At 47.0% G+C, this 19958-nt stretch overlaps 1 long non-coding RNA gene across 1 annotated transcript; it reads left to right on the top strand.

Annotated features, from left to right (window-relative positions):
- The first annotated feature begins 579 nt into the window (after window positions 1–579).
- LOC123815827 lies at window positions 580–19755 on the top strand. Its single transcript, XR_006785176.1, has 5 exons — window positions 580–751; window positions 9721–9789; window positions 14814–15017; window positions 16631–16772; window positions 16981–19755. It is a non-coding gene; the product is annotated as an uncharacterized LOC123815827 (long non-coding RNA).
- Window positions 19756–19958: the final 203 nt, after the last annotated feature.

Consider the following 19958-nt stretch of genomic DNA (forward strand, 5'->3'; position numbering starts at 1 on the left):
TCACTTGGCCACGTGGAACACGGCCGTCTTCCCGATGGGTGCGCTTGGGGTGCGACCGAGGGCCTGCTGCACCTCATTGCAACTGTGTGCGGAAGAACAGCGTCATCAGGGGCAGGTCTCCAGAAAGGCGGAGGACTTGAGAGCGCAGGTGGGTTTCATTGTTTCTTCAGGTACAAATGTGGACCCTAGAATGGAGTGGCAGATTTGGGAAGGGCAAGGCAAGCTGGGGAGACAGGGTTGAGTAATGGGATTGGCACCTAATGAGCTAAGGAGGGGATGGTAATGGCTTCATGGGCGGGCTCCGCCGCTGAGAGCGAAGAACAGGTTATTTGTTCTGCAGTCCAGCCGACTGAACCACGGGGATCCAAAGTGAATATAAATGTGCATTGAATTGTGTATCCTCAAAAAGGTACACTGATGTTTTAACTCTGGCACCCGTGAATGTGACTTTGTTTGGAAATTGGATCTTTGTGGAAGTATTAGCTAAGATGAGGCCACACTGAGTTAGGACAGCCCTAAATCCAATGACTGGTGTCCTTATACCGAGGTCATGGGGTGACACAGAAACACAGAGGGTAAAGGTGGCTGCATGAAGATGGAGGCAGAGTCAGCGTGCTGTCCCTAAATCCAAGGGACACCATGGATTGTGGGAAGCCGCCGGGAGCGGGAGAGAGGCCTGGACCGGGTTGTCCTTCAGAGCCTGCGGAAGAAACCAGCCTTGCGGACGTCTGGACTTTGTACTTCTAGAACGGTGAGCCAGTGCCCTTCTGTCACTCAAAGCCACCAGGCTTGTGGAACTTTGTTAAGGCAGCCCTAGGAAACTAATAGAGATTAGAATGGAGAAATACTCATGACAAGAATTGCTCTGAATGACAGATGCTAAATACGACTCAGAGAGAAAAATCAAGGTGCAGAATGTGCCTGGGGATTTACAGGAAAGAATAATTGTAGAGAAGGATGGGAATTGTGTTCTCAGAATCTCTATACAAATGAGCAGATTATGAGAAATGAAAGAAACTAGTGACAGCAGTGGTAGATGAGATATTCTAGAATCACCAGGACTTGGGATGGAATTCAATATTGGGACATGCAACGCCTGGCTGGCATAGCTCAGAGAACTGAGCGCGGGCTGTGAACCAAAGTGTCGCAGGTTCCATTCCCAGTCAGGGCACATGCCTGGGTTACAGGCCACAGCCCCTAGCAACCGCACATTGATGTTTCTCTCTCTCTCTCTCTTTCTCCCTCCCTTCCCTCTCTAAAAATAAATAAATAAAATCTTTAAAAAAATAAAAATAAACTCTGATTTAAAAAAAATATTGGGACATGCTAACATGAAGGTAGTATACCCATTACGTGTGGGGCTAATCAGTATTAAAAAAAATAAAGAGACAGCCCTGGCTGGCGTAGCTCAGTGGATTGAGTGCGGGCTGCGAACCAAAGTGTTGCAGGTTCGATTCCCAGTCAGGGTACATGCCTGGGTTGCAGGCCATGACCCCCAGCAACTGAACATTGATGTTTTTTTTCCTCTCTCTCTCTCTTTCTCCCTCCCTTCCCTCTCTAAAAATAAATAAATAAAATCTTTAAAAAAATAAAGAGACAGACATGCTCCTCATGGAAATTGGACAGCCTGAGACAGCAAACAGGTCAACAGAGCATAAGGTGAGGCCGTAAACGTAGGTGCACGGCAGTGCCGCCCTGAAAGGGGTAGCAAGAGCCACGTGAATCCCCCAGAAAGTAGCCTGGTGTCTTTCTTGCCCAGGTCACAGACTGGCTCTGAGGTAGGGTGTTGTCAAAATAGAAGCTCAGATCACCTCTCCAGGTACTGGCTGCAAGCTTTATTTGGCTGGGGGTGGGGAAGTTTGACATGTTTTTGCCTTGCTTAATGGGTAATTTCATGTCACAGTGGGTAGTGACTAAGGAATTTCCACTCTGGACTTAATGATGAATTGCTAATTGGTTGGTGTAGTGGACATGATGGAATCTTAAGATAAAGCCAGCTGGGATTTCTCCTTTTGGGGTGACCATGGCCTCAGGGAATTCATGCACTCCAACGAGAAGAAAAGACAAACATAGTCAGGATTGTACCCTAGACTTTAAGAGGAAAGAGGAAAGAAAATTTGGAGAATATCTTTTGTTTATTTCTTGTTGGCAGATAACGCAAAATTCCATAGGTTTTTCCTTCTCTTCCTCCCTCCCTTCCTCTCTCCCTCCTCCACTTTTCCTCTTTTGATTTCTACAAGTGAATGCCAGTATTTTTACCCTTTAAGAGAGTCATTATGGAATATTAAACTTTAGCCCTTAGAAATTGAAACTAGCCAGTACCGGAGTTTGTAGAAGGCTGGCCTGGGTGTTCAGGAGGCGCTCCCACTGGACTCCGGAAGGATGATTAGTTATCAGGTATCGTCAGGGCTGTCTGTTGGCTGTGCTTCTCACGTGCTTGTTAAATATATATGGCAGCTTGCTTTGTTTCATTATCATTCATTTAGATTGTTTATATTATTAGATGAACGATTTCAGTGTTTTGTCGGTCCTCTTGTGGAAAACGAAAATATTTGCATCACTTGTATTTTGAAACTATAGTTCTCAAATAACTGTATCTTAAGAGGTTTATTACTGTGAATTGTAATGTGAAATAAATAGCAGCCTGTCATGGTTATAGCAGGGGTATACATCATCTTCATCATCCCCAAATGTTATACATTTGAGTCCTGACAGTAGGGTCAGACTGACTCGTGTGAGTCATGGTCTCACCTTTTTTATAAAATCAGAATTACGGAACCTGCTTCAGTGATAGTTAAACGACACCATGTATGTACACTGTCTGGAGGTGTCCAACCTTTTGGCATCTCTGGGTAGCACTGGAAGAAGAAAAGTTGTCTTGGGCCACACATTAAATATGCAAACACTAATTAACAAAAAAAAATAAGGTTTTAAGTAAATTTATGATTTTGTGTTGGGCCACATTCGTAGCCATTCTGGGCCACATGCTTTGGTTGGGCACCCTTGACTGCTCTGTAAAATGAGAACTAATAATCACCAATAGTTAGAGAGCACTCACAGTTTGTTGGGCACCATGTGCAGTGTTTTGCATACATTGACTCATGAGTCCTCGGGAAGCTCCGTGAGGTAGGGGTAACTTTCATCCCTGCTTTACAGATAAGAAAATGCCCGAGGCACAGGGCACTCAGGTAAGGCACCAGGCAGCAGAATTAGTAAGTGGCAGAGTGGGGATCTGAACCCAGAAGGGGTGGTTCCAGACTTATTTCTGGGGACTGCCATACTACTTAGGATGATAATAAGAATACACCATTTCTTTTCCAAGTGGGTCATACAGTGGGATCAAAGTCAAGTGCATCGTCTCCATGTACTTGCAAACGGTTTATTTCCTTCCTTGCTGTAGGCATCGGGAGAGGCTGTATGTCACTCGCCCTCAGATCCCCAGAATTTAGCTCGGCCCTTGGTCCATGAATGGCTGAGTCAAGGTTTTCCTCTCACTGAACATTTCTCATCCTAGTCCTTGCCGAGGATGCTAACAGAGGGTTGTTAAACGATGCTCACCAGGACTGCCGCCTGCAGAGGACTCTTCTAGGTTCCACTTTGAACCCGATGCCCCTTGAGGGCAACTAGTTGAAGTTTCATGAGTTTAGGCTTCTTCCAGGATGGAGCCATTCAGTTGAGCATCTGGAAAATGTCATTTTCTTTTCTTTTTTTTAAAAAATTATGTAGAATTTTTTTAGAGTTTTTTAAAAAGAGTTTATTTATCCATTTTTAGAGAGGGAAGGGAGGGAGAAAGAGAGAGAGAGGAGAGAGAAATATCAATGTGCAGTTGCTGGGGGTCATGGCCTGCAACCCAGGCATGTGCCCTGGCTGGGAATCGAACCTGCGACACTTTGGTTCACAGCCCGTGCTCAATTCACTGAGCTACGCCAGCCAGGGCAAAAATGTCATTTTCCATTAGTACTTAAAATCCATGGAGCTCAAGTGAACCTTAGTGGTAGCCTACAAGAGAGGAAATAGGGATCCAGAGACATGATGTTATTTTCTGGAGCTTGCTCAGACAGTGAGGGGTAGATTTCAGGCCGGAAATCACAACTCCCGACACTGTCCAGTGTACCTTTCAATGCATTTAGCAGGAGAATCTGGAATATCAGGGATTTTACAATATGGGCTTTGCTTGTATGTGTTGTAACATTTGGATTAAAGCTAAAAATCTGAACAAATATTTATATACTGCTTTTTTAATGAAAGGAAACTGTAGCTTTAAGAGGCTATTTTAACAATGAACATGTTTGGGCCCCCCATAAAGACATCTGTAGAATGCTCATGGGCAAAAACGATGATAAAATTACTTAAGGCGTTCAGTGAGATCTCAGTAAAATTCTGCACAACTGCTGTTTTGTTCTGTACACCATAAATCAAGTATGTGTGCTACAAAAGAAGAAACATACTCAAGATATTCAAAACTGTATCATTTGTGGAAATTGCTAGACATCCATGAAGCAAACGAGACAGCGCTTTGGACAAACTCAAATGATGCCGCTAAAGGAAACTTTAGAAAAGTGGGTTCGAATCAAGATCTACTAAAATATTACTTTAACAAATGTGCTGTTTGTGAAATTGGATTTTCAAACAAATGACTCCTCCATATTTCGAAATGAGTGGCTTATGGTTTTCCTGGGAAAGGAAGAACTTTGTGCATTCAGGGGAAATATATTTTCCTAGTGACTATATCAATAGTGGTCAAAGATAACAATGGTTATCAAAATCAATCAATGCCGGACAAGAACTAGAGGCACGACCCGGTCCAAGCTGTTGCTCCCTCCTCAGAGCTCCTCTGTCCTTTGCACATGATGCTGGTGCAATGCTTGTGCAATGCTGGTGTAACAATAATCGTACCCTTAAAGTATACGTTGCCCTTCAACTGTGGTGGGTAGGAACCCTGCCTCTTTCATTTTTTAAAAAGTAGTTGAGTTATTTCATGTCACATTTGGAATGAGCGGTAGATCCAGCAGCAGGACTCAGATCCATTAAAGTCTATGGCAATAAATGGAGATCAATTCAACGAGAAAAGCAAAGGCTAGTTTTTCTGAACTAGGTGTATAGCGAAGGCGTCAGCCACCATCACCCGCGTCTGACAGAGATGAGAGGCGGGCAGGGGAGCGGGGGAGTTTTCTCGTGGAAGAGGCTTCCGGTGAGCCCTCCCTGGAGGCTGTTCACATGAGAAAGCTGTCGAGGGGCAGCTGGAAGTGGGGCACCCTAGGCGATAGGTTAGCGGTAGAGAGCTGACTAACTCTGTTGGGTCCTAATGTGGAAATGGGGACAAGAATTAGGAAAGCTGTCAGTTATTAATCAAGTCCTGCTTGTTTGGGGCCAATTACTACAGGAGTCAATATTTGGCTTCTTGGACCTGTTGTTAGAGAGTGGTCTGACTTCCTACAGGTTGGTCGTATCGGGAGCAGGTTGGCTCCCTGAGCAGGTTACTGTACATAATGGATTGGGTACATGGGCCTGTTGCTCTAGATTGTGGGTCAGGATTCAAATGGGTTCACGTGGGTCATTTTTCTGTGGGGTGTGGCCCGTGCACCTGTGTGCATTCAGCCTATCTGTTTGGTTCTCTTCTTGCTAAATCAGGGGGGAGCAGCCTTTCTGAAAAGGGCCAGAGAGAAAACGTTCTCGGCTTCCTGAGCCATGAAGTCTCTGCTGTAATTACTCAGCACTGACATTTTCGCAAAAAGGCAGCCGCGGACAATATGTAAACAAGGGGAGTTGGCTGCGTTCCAACAAAACTTTATTTACCAAAACAGGCAGCAGGCCGGATATCGCCCCAGGGCTGCAGTGTGCTGACCCCTGCTGTACAGTGAGGAGCCTGCACAAAATCAACACATATGCACACGCCAGCTGTCCGCTGTGTCCCGACTCGTTCCCCTTGGGCCCCCGTTCACGCTGTGGAAGCGATGGGCTTCCCTGGGGGCTGGTTTCTGAGTGGTGGTGCAGTCGAGAGGCATAAGGAATCAACAAATGTGTCAATTTTCATTTTTTCCTTCCTCTCAAAGGACATTATATGACACCCATTTAATAACTAAGGTGATCCTTCTTATAATGTTGTTTCCTTTTTTTTTCCTATTCCCCCAAGGCCCATACTTCATTTTCAGAACCCCACAAAGAAACCCTCTGCCATGCACAGTGAAACGGCACAACGAACTGTCTTCCCGCCCAGGTGTCACATGTCAGACAAGAGGGGATGAGAGCAACGCTGTTAAATGGGTGAAGGTGATCTGTCCTGAGCCCAGCCCCCTTAGGTTTGCTCCATAGCTGCCGCAGTTCCAGGCACCACGGACAGAAAATCGTCCAGAGGAGGCAGAGGCCATGTCTTCCTTGTATCACCCAGAAGTTTCCTGGTGGACTCATCCTCATGTCACATTGACCCAACTATTTCACATGCCCCAGTCCACACTGGGGAATGGGACCACTGCGACTGGCTTGGATTAAGCAGTAGTCACCTGTAGAGGTTGGGGGTAACTCTTGCTTCCTCTGATGCTCGTGGCATTACAGAGCGGGGTGGATGCGAGTGAGCGAAATTGGATTTCTGTAGGAAGGACGGGGCCAGGGGTCAGTACTGAGAAGCCAAGCGGCTGCCTCTTCAGCAAGAGGCAAAAGGCCAGGAAGAGCAATGGCCACAGAGAAAAGGAAGCAGGAGAGAACAGACAGCCTATGAGGAATCCCCCTCTCTAGGTGCTAAAACCAAAATTTTACAAATTTACACATTTTTTGAGCCCTCCTCAGAGTAGAAATAGTTAGGGATTCCTCTTTGTGGATGACAAAATGCTTGAATTGGTTGATAAAGAGTTGCTCCCATCTTTCCTCAAACACATCACACATCAGATGGGATATAGGTAACAACAACATTGTCAAATTGGCAGTCTGTCTTTCTTCTCTCCGGCCCAACGCTGATGGCTGCTTTCATAGTTTCCGCGAGTCTAATGCCCTGCACACCTTGCACACGTTACCACACACGCTTTGAGCGGAGAGAACTCCAGATATGGGGATGGAGATAACCTGGGATGAATCCTGGCTCTGCCGCTCGCATGCTGGTCCAAAACCTCGGGCAAGTTAGGCAACAGCAATGGGTGCTCGTTGCCCTGCCTGTGAGGAGGGAAGAGGCCTTCCTTCCAGGCCCATGGAGTTGGTGTGAAAACTAGATGGTATAATTTTTCAGTGCCTGTGGCACTAAATAAATAGTTTGTTTTTTTTTCCTTTGGTTGAACCAGGCCTGTCTACTCATTGTTCCCTGAAGTCACATATTTGTTTTATGATTTTCTTCCTTCACACATAGCTCATGGCAGATTTTCTCCACTCTCTCACCCTCTCCACTCACAATGCCTTTCCCTGTCCTCTGCATCTTGGGCCTTATCTTCTGTCTGAAGTCTGACTTGACTCCACCTTGCTTGTGACACCCCCTGTCCGTTCCAGACCCAGGGTACGGTTTTCTGAAGGAGCCACTGGGGGTCTGTGGGGTTAAGGGCATCACTGGGGAAGCCTCATGGCATCGGGTGGAGCTCCAGAAGATTGTCCTTGTCCAGGAGGTAAGTGGTTCTCAGTGTCACCAGGGCAGTGGGACCAGGAGGCTGCCAGCTCTGGGGTCAGGGCTGACATGGAAAATGGACAAGGAGCCCAGGACAAAACAGAGAGACACTATACTGGCAGCCTTTGGCTAAAGTCCCATTTCTCCATATTTAATCCTTTTTTTTCATGGATGAGTTACCTATGTCATTTGGGCATCAGTGACCTCATCTTCAAGTTGAAGTTCATACATACCCCTTCTCCCTTTCTATTTTCCATGGGGATATAAACTCTAAAGAGACTGGGGCTACATTTTATTTTTAATTTACCAGTTACATCCGGCTCGTAGTATACCACCTGGCCTTCAGCAGGCATAAGACATACTTGTTGAAAATAAAATGAGTATAAAATAAGAAAGCATAGAAGTCAATGTTTGTAAACTAAAGGTGTGATACAAGTGTAATGTATTTTATCGCCACCTCCAAGAGCTCACCACAGATCTCTACACATTATAGTCATGCAGTTTATGTCAGTGGATAGGCCACATGTCCCCTATGGAATGTGAAGCATGCTGTGAGGTTGTTTGATCAAAATCTGGAATCAAAATCTTTCGGAGGAGAATGCCTGTCTTGGGTCAGATCATTACCTGTGGGTCTTGCCTTCAGGTTGTCTAATGTCTCACGGCAGATGGGCAATGCGCATGCCTCTCCTGCCTCCTGCACGCTCGGGGAGGACATAGCTTATTGATCATGATGCTTCTGTGCTGGATGTGACCTCCGCATTCTTTGAAAACCGACTTTACAGGCAGCTGCTTTCAATTGATCAGCATTGATCAGCATTCAATTTAATTGGAAGCCGATGGGTTATCCCTGGTCTTAGTTCAAGAGCATTCTCCTTTTGCTTGTTGGCTTATGTCCTTGGAGGCCTCCATCAGCGATCTCCCCACAGCCTTCTCTTGTAGATCATTTCTTTGTTTTCTTCGTTAGCTTTCAGAAAGTTCTCACATCCAAATACAATCTCTTGCTGGAAAAAAATAAGGTTGTCCTTATCCTTCAACCCAAAACAAATATCTCAAAGAAATATGATTTGGTTTTGCTTCAAAGAAATAAGAGAAATATCAAAGGGGAAAATAAATCAATCCACCTCCGTGAGATTCCTGTGAAATTTATTAGAAACGAGCCGCGTGCACGCGGAGGTTGCGCCTCGAACGCCGGATTCACTTTGAAGTGGGCTGCCCTGTTTCCTTAAGGGGCGGCACTTACCCACACTTTTTATTTCTTTAAAGCACTTTACAGATGCTTCCTAATTGATTTATGGCCCGGGACCCTGTTTAGAACATGGCAACAAGAGTGATTAAGAGGCCAGAAAAGCTGATTTATGATGAAAGATTGAGAACAGAATATGATCTGAAACCTGACCGAACAAAGACGCACAGCAGACATCTCAGCCACCTGTGATTACCTGGCCGTGCGTGAACTCTGGAGGGAGAGACACATTATGTCACTCGACCAGTAGAGGTTTAACAAGAGAAAGTTGATTTTTTTTTAAATGAAGAAAAACTCAGGCAGATTGATTCTCTAGGGCTATGGGCTGTCCCAGAAAGCTGCGAACTCAAGGTCGCGGCAGGACCAAGGTCGCCAGCAGAGCATGGTGTCTTCTGCATTCAGAAAATGCCACCCAGCCTCTGTCTACCCCCTGTTCCCATCGTCCCCTCTCCCATGGCCCACCGGCTTGTCATATATGACTTTGGGAAACTGTACTCTCTTTGTGCCTTTGGGGACAAATTGAGTATCTACAAAACTCAACCTAAGGAAAATGAATCTGATTCGCTAGTGGGGCGGGGGGCTCCCAGTCAGGAAGATTGTCTTACTGGTTAGAGGTACCCATGTGGGCATTTATGTAATTCATTGTTCCAGGTTTTCCGTTAGCAAGTCTTCTCAGGTTTACAGAAAATGTATAATAATAAAATCAACAAAATAGCTCACGGATTCTTTATGTTCCAAAAAGTTTGGGTTTTATTTTTGTTTGTTGTTTGAAGAATGCATGTCTCTCAGCTAAAGATAAGTAATGTTTCTTAGCTCCAAATTATTCATCAACTTACAAATATATTCCCCTAAAACCATTAAATGAGTTATTTACTTTGTGCACCTTGTGTTTTAGCCACTTTTGGGAGACAGGAATAGAAGGGGTGACCCTCGTTTGCAAGGAGCTGCTGCTGAGGCTGGAGAGGTAAGAGGACCCCGAAGTCTTCCTCTCATGCGGCTGAATTCTGGATACGGAATGGAGGCCTGGGGCTCTGGCCAGGGTGGGGTTTTGGGAATTGGGGTGCTGCACCCAGATTTCCACTCTGCCCCCAATGGAAATCAGTGACACTGACCCAGGTGAAGTTGACCGTGAGAACTAGTAGGGAAATGAATACTTGCAACTCCCCAAGCGTAAGATCTGCAGAAGAGGACAGTTGTATGGAGTAAACAAGTTCAAAAAGATGGGCAGATCCAGAAGAGAGCCTGAGGACTCACAGGCAGGGGAGAGAGGCTCTGTAAAGGAGCTGCGGCCAGGGCTCTCAGGGGGAGGTATGCTATGGGGAAGGTGGGGTAGGGGTGGGAGGCGGAGGGGTCAGCAAGCGACTCAGGTGCAATGGCTCAGCGCCGCCATGTTGCACAGCCCCTGGGACCCACTCTTACTGTGTCCAGTGTAAGTGGTGCCCCTAGAGGTGGGCGTCCAGAAGCACTGAAGAGGCTATGGCAGGGGTTCCAGGGTGCAGAGGAGGAGACACAAGCTATTCAGAACGATGCGGGAAGGGTTTCGGAGGAAATGACATCTAAGTGAATTCACGAAGATGCAGAATGGACGAGACAGAGAGAGAGGAGGAAGAGGCAGCTGCAAAGGAAAGGGGGTCTGTGAGAATGGCGAACGTCAGCTGCCCTGGGCGTGGCCCACAGGTGGCAGGAGGGACCCCTTGGGTGTATAAGGAGGAGTGGGCAGAGGAGGCAGGGGGAGGTAAACCAGTCTACGGAGATCTGTAGACAGCACCTTGGGGAGTGGGGAGGCCGTTGCTGAGTTAGTTACACTGGAGGCCCTTTGATCAGAGAATGATGGAGAAAGATCACATTGCCCGTGGTACGGAGGATGAAGGTGGGTGAGACCAGCGACAAGGGACCAGGTAGGAGGCTGTTGAAATGACCCGGGCAGGGAGCAAGGAAGGGCTGTGTAATGCCATCGTAATGTGACGGCGGAGCCGCAGACCTCCCAGTGCTTCCCTCCGCGCTGTAGTCCAAGTCTGTCTCCTTGTAGGTGACTCAGGGTGGATGCCTTTCCCATCTGTGCTGTCAGGGTCACTGCTGGCTAATACCCAGAAATACCTGCAACTGGTTTATTTTTAACCAGCTCGGGCACAGAGTCTGACAAATATCTAGAACAACAGAACCTGGCACACCCTTCATCACTTGGGAAAATGACTCTGCCTTATTAATAATGGGGGCTAGCTCATAAGTCTTTGTCGCCTTTCTAACAAACACTTCTCTTTTGTTTGGGCTTGATGAATTTGATCAGAATTTGGAGTAGGGCGAAAGGGTTGTGCGGAGCGTATCACATATCTCACAGGTTGAGAAGCAGATGGATTTTAAGTCACAGACTCTAATAATGTGTGGTATTACAGGGAGCGAGACACAAAAAATATTACAGCAGGTCCCACGCACTGTACCTACTCAAAGTCTCCTGAGTTTACAGCCCTCCCACCAGATCCTAATACGTAAGATTGCTGCAGAGGTTACAAAGGGAATTCTACAATTTATTCTGAAAAACTGGTACTTCGATAAATAAGTGGAGGAACCAGGATATAAGGAAACATAAAAAACCTTTAGAAGGTCAAGCCTGGAGAGACAAAACTCAATAGTTCAGCCCTGGCTGGTGTGGCTCAGTGGATTGAGTGATGACCCATGAACCAAAGGGTTGCTGGTTCTATTCCCAGTCAGGGCACATGTCTGGGTTATGGGCCAGGTTCCCAGTGGGGGGCACACGAGAGGCAACCACACATTGATGTTTCCTTCCCTCTCTTTCTCCCTCCCTTCCCTTCTGTCTAAAAATAAGTAAGTAAGTAAGTAAGTAAGTAAATAAATAAATAAATAAATAATTCAATAGTTCAGAGACAGGAACAGGATAGAGTTTTCTTTGTTTTAGAGAGAATATTACAAGGTGCTATTTAAGGTTATGGCTAGAGTTGGAATAGTCTCTTGCAAGAGTGTAGTTCATCAAGTCAGCTAGGTATCTGACCCTGTCTGCATAGAGGAAACAGACACATTTTTGTTGGTTTTTCACCGTGATGAGAAATATTCCACCAGAAAGGTGACTTCAGAGGGGATGAAAAATGTTTGTGCCTTGTTTTGGGCGGTGGTTACACAGAGGTGTGCAATTGGCAAGACTCATGACACCGAACACCTAAATGGGTACATTTTACTGAGGTCCATACATGAATGAAAAGAACATAATTTTTTAAAAGAAAAAGAATTATTCTGACACTGTCCTGGTGTGCTGGTGGCAAAACATGAATTGGGCAGTGGGGCAGATCAGACTCTGCACAGTGGGGACTTCAGGATCACAAACCAGACCTCTTGCTTGGAGTTGGAGTCCAAATGTATGCACTTAACGCAGTGGATGGCACCGGCCATCTCTGAGTAGCAGATAGACTGGCTAGAGTATAGGCATCATCTCTGCCTTCAGCTTCTCTGACCAAGTACAAAGTCAGTTAAGTCCCTCGGTGAACTTGGAGCCCCATGTGGGGCTATTTCTCTTACCCATGAATCACGAATGGAGACTTGGCTTATGAGGATTGCCAGCCCTCATCTGTGCCCAGAGAGGAGAATCATCGTTGATTAGTGGTGTCCGCTGCGGATGCAGTAGGGTGACCTGGAGGCCCACGTGCCCAATCTTTACTAACCACTCTTGCCCTAAATCTCTGAAGGATGGAGGATGGGGCTGGACACTCAGGACCACCAGGAAATGTCTCTAGTGGGGAAAGCAGTGACTATGGTGGTGTTGGGGATGTTCAGACACATCGGATCTGGAGATCAAGTTCTATTCCTTCTAGAAGCTTCCAGAGGTAAAGCTGGCTTGAAAAGGCCAAACAGAGAGTGGGACTGAAGTGCTAGTCTGAAGGGGGCAGGCAAAGGTGGACACCCAGTCCAGGAGAAGGTGACTGAAGCCAGAGAGAATGGGGGCAGGGCAAGCGAGTGTTGACCAGTGTCGGGGGTGGTCTGGGTCAGGGTGTGTCCTCGGGGGTTTTGTGGGAGGGGTGCTGCCGTCAGGGTTTGAACTGTGAATGAAAGCCACAGACTGCTGAATTCTGGCTCCTTTAACCCCCTCTCCCTTCCTTGAGGACAGAAGTGGTTCTAGGGCTTGGGGTCCAGTGGTCAGGTGACAGGGAAGGGCAGAGAGGGAGGGGACGACGGGACCCACAGGGATGCCATCTCCTCCATTGCAGGCTGTCTCATTCCTTCACCTGTTTTAGGCTGGATGCTTTTTATTCTTAAAAAGAAAAACACCAGATAGCACATGTCAGTACATGCTGTAAAGTGCAGGTGCTTTCATCTTTGGTGCACCTCCCCTCCCCTCCCCTCCCCCTCCCCTCCCCTCCCCCTCCCCTCCCCCTCCCTCCCTCCCCCTCCCCCTCCCCTCCCCCTCCCCTCCCCCTTCCCCTCCCCTTCCCTCCCTCCCTCCCTCCCTCCCTCCCTCTCTCTCTCTCTCTCTTTCTTTCTTTCTTTCTTTCTTCCCTCCTTTCTTTCTTTCTTTCTTTCTTTCTTTCCTTTCTTTCTTTCTTTCTTTCTTTCTTTCCTTCTTTCTTTCTTTCTCTCTTCTTTCTCCTCCCCTACTTTCTTTTTTTCTCATTGAAATATAATTGACATATACATTATATTACTTTTATGTATACAACATTTCAGATATTTTCTAATGGGAATAATGAAGGCACTGATTAGCCCACAAGGTATATACCTGCCTTTACTGTGAGTTTCTTCAAATTCATAGGAATTAGGTAGAGAGATAAGTTATAAGCACATCTATAAGCAAATAAGGATTGGTAATTCCTCCATTTCCTTAAAACAATTTCTGGGACATAATTATTTTATTTGCCTGATGATCCTATGTGGTACTATAGTCATCCCCCCATTTACCAGATGAGAAAACTGAGGCACAGAGAGGTTAAGTACATACCAATGTTAGAAGTTGAACCCAAACCATTTGGCCCCAGAGCTTGCTTTCTCAAGCATTTCACTCAGTTCCTCTCTCAGAAATGAGCAAAATCTTATCAGGAAGGGATTCCACCTTCAGTCTCCCTGAATACAACATTGAAATCTGTGTGGCTTCTGTAAACGTGGAAGATGTGTGCTTTCCCGCCGACCTCAGGGCTGTGGATGACTGTGGACCCCAAAGTCGTGAGTGCTTGTAAGGAACCGAAGAGTTTTTTCTGATAGTGCCGTGGTCCAGGCATTCTGTGGCTTATCCCTGAGCATGTGCCACACCCTGTTCCTGATTTTGATGGCCTCTGGTTTTCCCAGAAGCTCTGTGGTCTTGAAACAGTATGATCATCCCCGACTTAAGGTATTTATTGGGTGTCTTCTGTGTTGTGAGCAGCCGGATGCTCGGAAGGATACAACGGAGACAGCAAATGGAGATGTCAGTTTTATTAGCGGACTTCCTCTCTTGGGCTCCCTGGCAGCCCTCAGACAAGAGCAAGTTCTGGTCCCCGAGGCACTAGTGCCCAGGGGGCTGCAGGCAAAAGACCTACGAGTGTTTTGGTGGAATGGAGTTAATCAGTATTATCTTTAACTGAGTTGTTTTCCACACAAACCCAAGGTTAAAGGTACAGCGGGCAGATAATTGCTTCATTTCAAGGGTGATGCATTCCCAGCCCCAGGCACTTACTAGATCTACATTTCGGTTTGCGTTCGTCACATTCCTCCCGTCACACCTGCTTGAGCACAGAGGTTCATTTCCACCCTGGTGGGCCTGTGGGGTGAAGCCACTCGGCGAGATGTTTGGAAGTGTAATAATTCAAGCAGATGATGATCTGTGAGTAATCAAAGTTCCAAACGACCATGACTTTTAAACTCAGGGCCCGATGAATGGCAGGTGGTGACTGAAGAACCTGCATCTTGGCAGTCTTCTGAGTTTCCATCTGCTTCATCCGTATCCCTCACCTCGGAGCTTTCTCCTTCTCCTTCTCCGCCTGACTCCTCTGTGTCTCCTGCTCCTTTCAGGGCGTCCACTCGTCTCCCGCTCTCCCGCGTGCGCTGACTGGGCACGACGTGCAGTGGGAGCGCTGAGCCCTGGAAATGAAGAGCGGCCTCTGTGTCCCGGAGAGGAGCGACCCGGGGCCTAGGCTGGGGCCTGACGCAGGGTCAGGGCAGGAACTCGGCTCTTGCGATTGGCTGCTCAATACTCTCACTCAGTGTTTGCCAGAAGTATGGAAAAGTATTGATTATTTTTCTTGTTGTCACATATTTGATGGCCCTTGTAAAATCTGTTTAAAAATACAGAAAATGCTAAAGAAAAAAAATCAAATCAACTATTTTGTTTGCCTGGTGACCCCTATGTGGTATCATAACCATCCCCCCGTTACTATCACTTCACCCAGAGATAACCACTCTTAACAATTTGGGTATGTGTTTCTTCCCAGCCTCTTCACATAAACAGAAATTCAAATAAACAAAAATACATCTATTTTAATTTTTATTTATTTATTTATTTTTTAGAGAGGGAAGGGAGGGAGATAGAGAGAGAGAGAGAAACATCAATGTGCGGTTGCTGGGGGCCATGGCCTGCAACCCAGGCATGTGCCCTGACTGGGAATCGAACCTGTGACACTTTGGTTCACAGCCCGCACTCAATCCACTGAGCTATGCCAGCCAGGGCTAAAATACATCTATTTTAAAGAAATAAGATTCTATTTTAGAAGCACATTGGAATCTTTGTTTTTAATGCTGAACCTTCTCTTGTTCACATTGTCTCATTAATTTCTGTCTTATCTCAACTAGATATTCTTGAAATATGACCTTTATTGAGGTTATACTATACCTCTATGGCTGTACCATGATTTGTTTATTCGTTTGCGGAACTTATTGAATGCGGTTCCCCATTTTTTATTTAAAAGCAGGTGAGTGAGATTTCATTTGTCCCACAGGGGAGGGTGAAGGGAGCTATCAAACAATCCTAAGCGAGTTGCTCTTCTGTTGCTCAAAGAAGTCAATTAATTTCCCCGCCATGGTTCAGAGACTGTCACGGGGGAGAAAACAATGGTTCTGTACTGGGAGTGTGCTGATTTAACTGCCATGTTTGCCTGGAGACTTCCTGTGCTCTCTGTCCCTGCTCTGGGCAGGGAACCACTTCCTTCTCCAACTGTCACTGCCAGTCTGGTGTTAAACCCAATAGCTTGGGCCCTGGCTGGCGTAGCTCAGTGGATTGAGCACGGGCTTTGAACCAAAGTGTCGCAGGTTCGATTCCACGTCAGGGCACATGCCTGGGTTGCAGACCACGGCCCCCAGCAACCACACATTGATGTTTCTCTCTCTCTCTCTTTCTCCCTCCCTTCCCTCTCTAAAAATAAATAAATACAATCTAAATAAATAAATAAAAATAAAAAAATAGCACAATATTAACAAAGACAAACAAAAACCAATAGCTCACTCGTGTGACGTGCCCGAGGGGGATCACCCATCCAGGCAGCATTGATCAAACTCCTCCTGAAGCAGAACACGTGTCTTCTAGGCACAAGCCAAGCCTAGCCAGAGGGGGCAAAAGAGAAACTTGTTCACTGTCTGAGGGTGACACTTTACAGTTTATACATCCTGACCTGCCCTGGGGACAGAGGAGAGAGAGTGTCCCTGACATCCATGGAGACTTACTCATGGACCCAATGTTTGGATTTTTTTTTTCTTCCATTGCAAAGACAAGGCAGTACATGTAGCCCAGACCTCAGTGGCAAACAGACCTCTGCCCCTCCGCTCTGTGTCGTGGGACTTCGGGCAGATTATTCACGTCAATCATCTGAGCCTCCGTTCCCTCATCTGTCATTCAGGCCCTGACTCATGGGTTGGACGAGGATTAAAAGACGTAATACAGACGAAGAGTGCAGTGTGGCGTCTGGAAAGTCAAGGGGTCAGGAAATGGTGGCCAGCACAGTCATTTACCCTGCCCGTCCTGTCGTTTCCATGGTCAAGGTCAGCATCTATCTTTTCAATGGATAATAGGAAATGAGAAAGAAAGTGATATCCTTGAGATGATCCTTTCCATATACACATAAAATGAAGCATGCTTGGGCTTAAATGAGGGGATGAGAGGCTTTGAGGATTAGGGCTTGATGAGGCATCTTACTATACATGTTAAAAGCAAGACACTTAAAACTTTCCCTTTTCTCAATGCTCACAGGCCTGTGGAGCTCTGCAGTCACGACTTTGAAGGCCTCTGCCCTTTCCCAGCGAACTGTGGGGACGATGGCTGCTTTCCGGAAAGCTCCCTTCGGATCCCCGGCCACCCCCCTCTGGCTGCCCTTTGGCTTTGGAACTGGATCAGAGCTGTCACATGCACTTACTTGGACGGACATGACCTTCGCCCCACACCCGAGGGTGTTCTCTGTGAGCCGAGGATGGATGTGCCTGGTGCAGAAAAGGTGTTCTGTGCCGGGGAGGACAATTCAGAGTCACATTGGCTCGTAAACAGCCATTTCCTCGGAAGGTGCTGCATTCGAGGCCGGCTGGCTGGCCGGCGCTGCTCCCTCAGGCTGAACGGCAGAGCCCCCAAATCACCTTCCCGAAGTACCCCGTGGCAATTTGCTAATTATTTTTATGATGCCAGGTCAGCAATAAAGGTGGCCTTCCTGCTCCGCTCAGCCGCACGGCAGGAGAGACCATTTTTCAAAGCTGGGTTCCGCTGCCCGGCCTGCCGGGGAGGGCGGCCCCGAGTGCGGGCTCAGTTGCTCTGCACGCCTTTCTTGGTGTGTCCTTGTCCTTTTCCTAGTCCTGCTTTGCTGCCCTTGGAGTCTGAAGGTGCATTCTTTTTTCTAGGGCTGCCATAACAAAGCACCACACTGAGTGCTTAAAACCCCAGAAACTCATTCCTTCTCAGCTCTGGAGGCTGGACGTCCAAGGTCAAGGGGTCAGCAGGGCTGTGCTGGCTCTGAGGGCTTTGGAGAAGGGATTGTGCTCCATGCCTTTATCTAAGGGGCCGGTCTTGCTGGCAATCTTGACCTTCTTTGGCGAGCTGCAGTATCATTCCAGTCTCCGCCTCTGTTGTTACCTGTGATTTTCTGTGTGTGTTTGTGTGTCTGTGTCTTTCTTCTCTCCTCATACTGAACTAAGGGCCCACCCTACTGCTGTTTAATCTCGTCTTCACTAGTTACTACTTCTGCAAAGTCCTTATTTCCAAATAAGGTCAGGTTATAAGGTAGTGGGGGTTAGGATTTGAGCTTATCTTTTGGGGGGGCCATAGCAGAAACTATGACAGAAGATATCGAAGGGGACCTCGTGTATAAAAGCTTGGGGCATTATTTTCAATTATTCCCCAGCCCTCCGACTGGTGGGGAGCTGCTGTAAGTGTTTGCTTTGCAGGTGAAAAGAGGGCCTGAGCTCCAAGCTCACATTGGGGGTGTGCACGTGCGGTTATGGGTGTGCCCCCCGTGGGCTGTTTGTTCGTTCCGGTGAACACAAGTCTCTTAATAGTGTAACAAGATCATAGTGGTCCAATGAGTAAAGAAAAAGAGCGGTCCCACCTCCTCTGAGTCACGGGACCCACGCGCTAGGGCCCCCCTCATTCTTCCGGCACCTCTTCTGTGACAAAACCCTGTTTCCAGCCTAGAGGAAGAAACACACAGGGTCCTATTCAAATTACCACAGGAAAGTTCAAACTCTGGAATTAGTCGTGTCAGAAAAGCCCAGACTCTTTTAGCTATACAGGGCAACTTCAGATTCTAATGGAAACCTTGCAGGCTGTCATGTAATGTGAAACAATTCATTCCTTTCAGTTATTTCATGAAGAGTTGGGCCCGTCTGCGGTGACTTGCATCCGAAGTGTCACAGATGCCATCCTCATTTTGTAAATTACACTGTCTCTGAGGCTTCCAGAGCCTGCCCTAGTTTTTTTTTTTTTTTCTCTCAATTTCCAAATCCTGTGGAGCTTCACCCCCTGCTGAGGTTCAGGTAGAACGGCTCAGTGCAGTAACGATGCTACTTAAGTTAAGGTGTTTTGGGATTTGGGGGACTTCTCATTCCTAATTTATATCACAAGAAAAATTTTTGGCAGAGTAGAAAGAAACAGTGCATTTGCAACTAGCTGAGGGCCCGGGCCTCAGTTTCCTTGACTGAAAAACGGAGCGTTTGCAGTGCAGACTCGGGAGGTCATCTACCGAGTCTCGGCTTCCAGGAGTCTAGAGTGCGTGATGACTCTTCTAAACGGCTTCAGAATGTTGATCAGGAAGTTCGCCGTGCAAAAGGGAACCGTCTGTGACGTGGCACCCGGCTCAGCTCTGCTGACAAAAATCTTCTGTCGCATGAAGGATTTTCCTGGAATTTGACCTCCATGTTCTTCGGGCTTGTCAATGCCTGGAGCACGGCAGTGACCTTGCAAGGGGAAACGGCCACTTTGCATTCTTCCTGCCTGCATGTTTGCTCCCTAAAGGCTGTCCCAGGGATTATTGATGAGGGCTGCGGCCCACTGCGATCCCTAAGATTTGGGCGGCTCTTTGTACTTTCCACAGTGCGTTCATGAACATTCATTTATTCAGCCCCCACAATAGTCTGGGAGTGAGTAAGACTGGCCTCATTCTCATTTGAAGAATGAGGAAAATGAGGAGCATGGAGCCTGCATCACCTTAACAAGGTCACAGAAGAGATGAGCGGCCGAGCGAGCGCTGGAATACAAATGTTCTGGCTTCGTGTTCAAGGGTTCTTCCATCACCTTTGAACTGAGCTTTCCAGGTGGGGCAGGAAAAAAACTTAACCTATACACTTACTATGTGCTGGGAACTCTTGCATCGTAGACAGGATTCAAACCACCATCTATTTGATTCCAAAGACTAAATTCTTTCCATTACCCTTGGTAAAGGAAATATCTGTCCCTTGGTGACTGGAAACAAAATTTAAGCACCAAGTGTCATTATGTAAAGTCGATCAATTAGTTTGATTTTACAGGCAGCTTGAATACTCCCAACCGTGATGGGCTAGTGTGCTTAGTGATGCAAATAGCCCCGAGGTGGGTTCAGTCTCTTTGGCGACCTCCAGGTAGATTCTGTGAGAAGAGAGAGGGGAGTTAGAGAGACTGTCCAGGGAACATCTGCTTCACCCTGGAAGACACCACCAGAAGATAGATGTGAGGAGCCAGGAGTTCCACTGTCCGCTTTCCCGAATGGTTGG

The sequence above is a fragment of the Phyllostomus hastatus genome, unplaced genomic scaffold (genome assembly GCF_019186645.2).
Source record: "Phyllostomus hastatus isolate PE091 unplaced genomic scaffold, TTU_PhHast_1.1 phas_contig_196, whole genome shotgun sequence".
Classification (NCBI taxonomy): domain Eukaryota; kingdom Metazoa; phylum Chordata; class Mammalia; order Chiroptera; family Phyllostomidae; genus Phyllostomus; species Phyllostomus hastatus.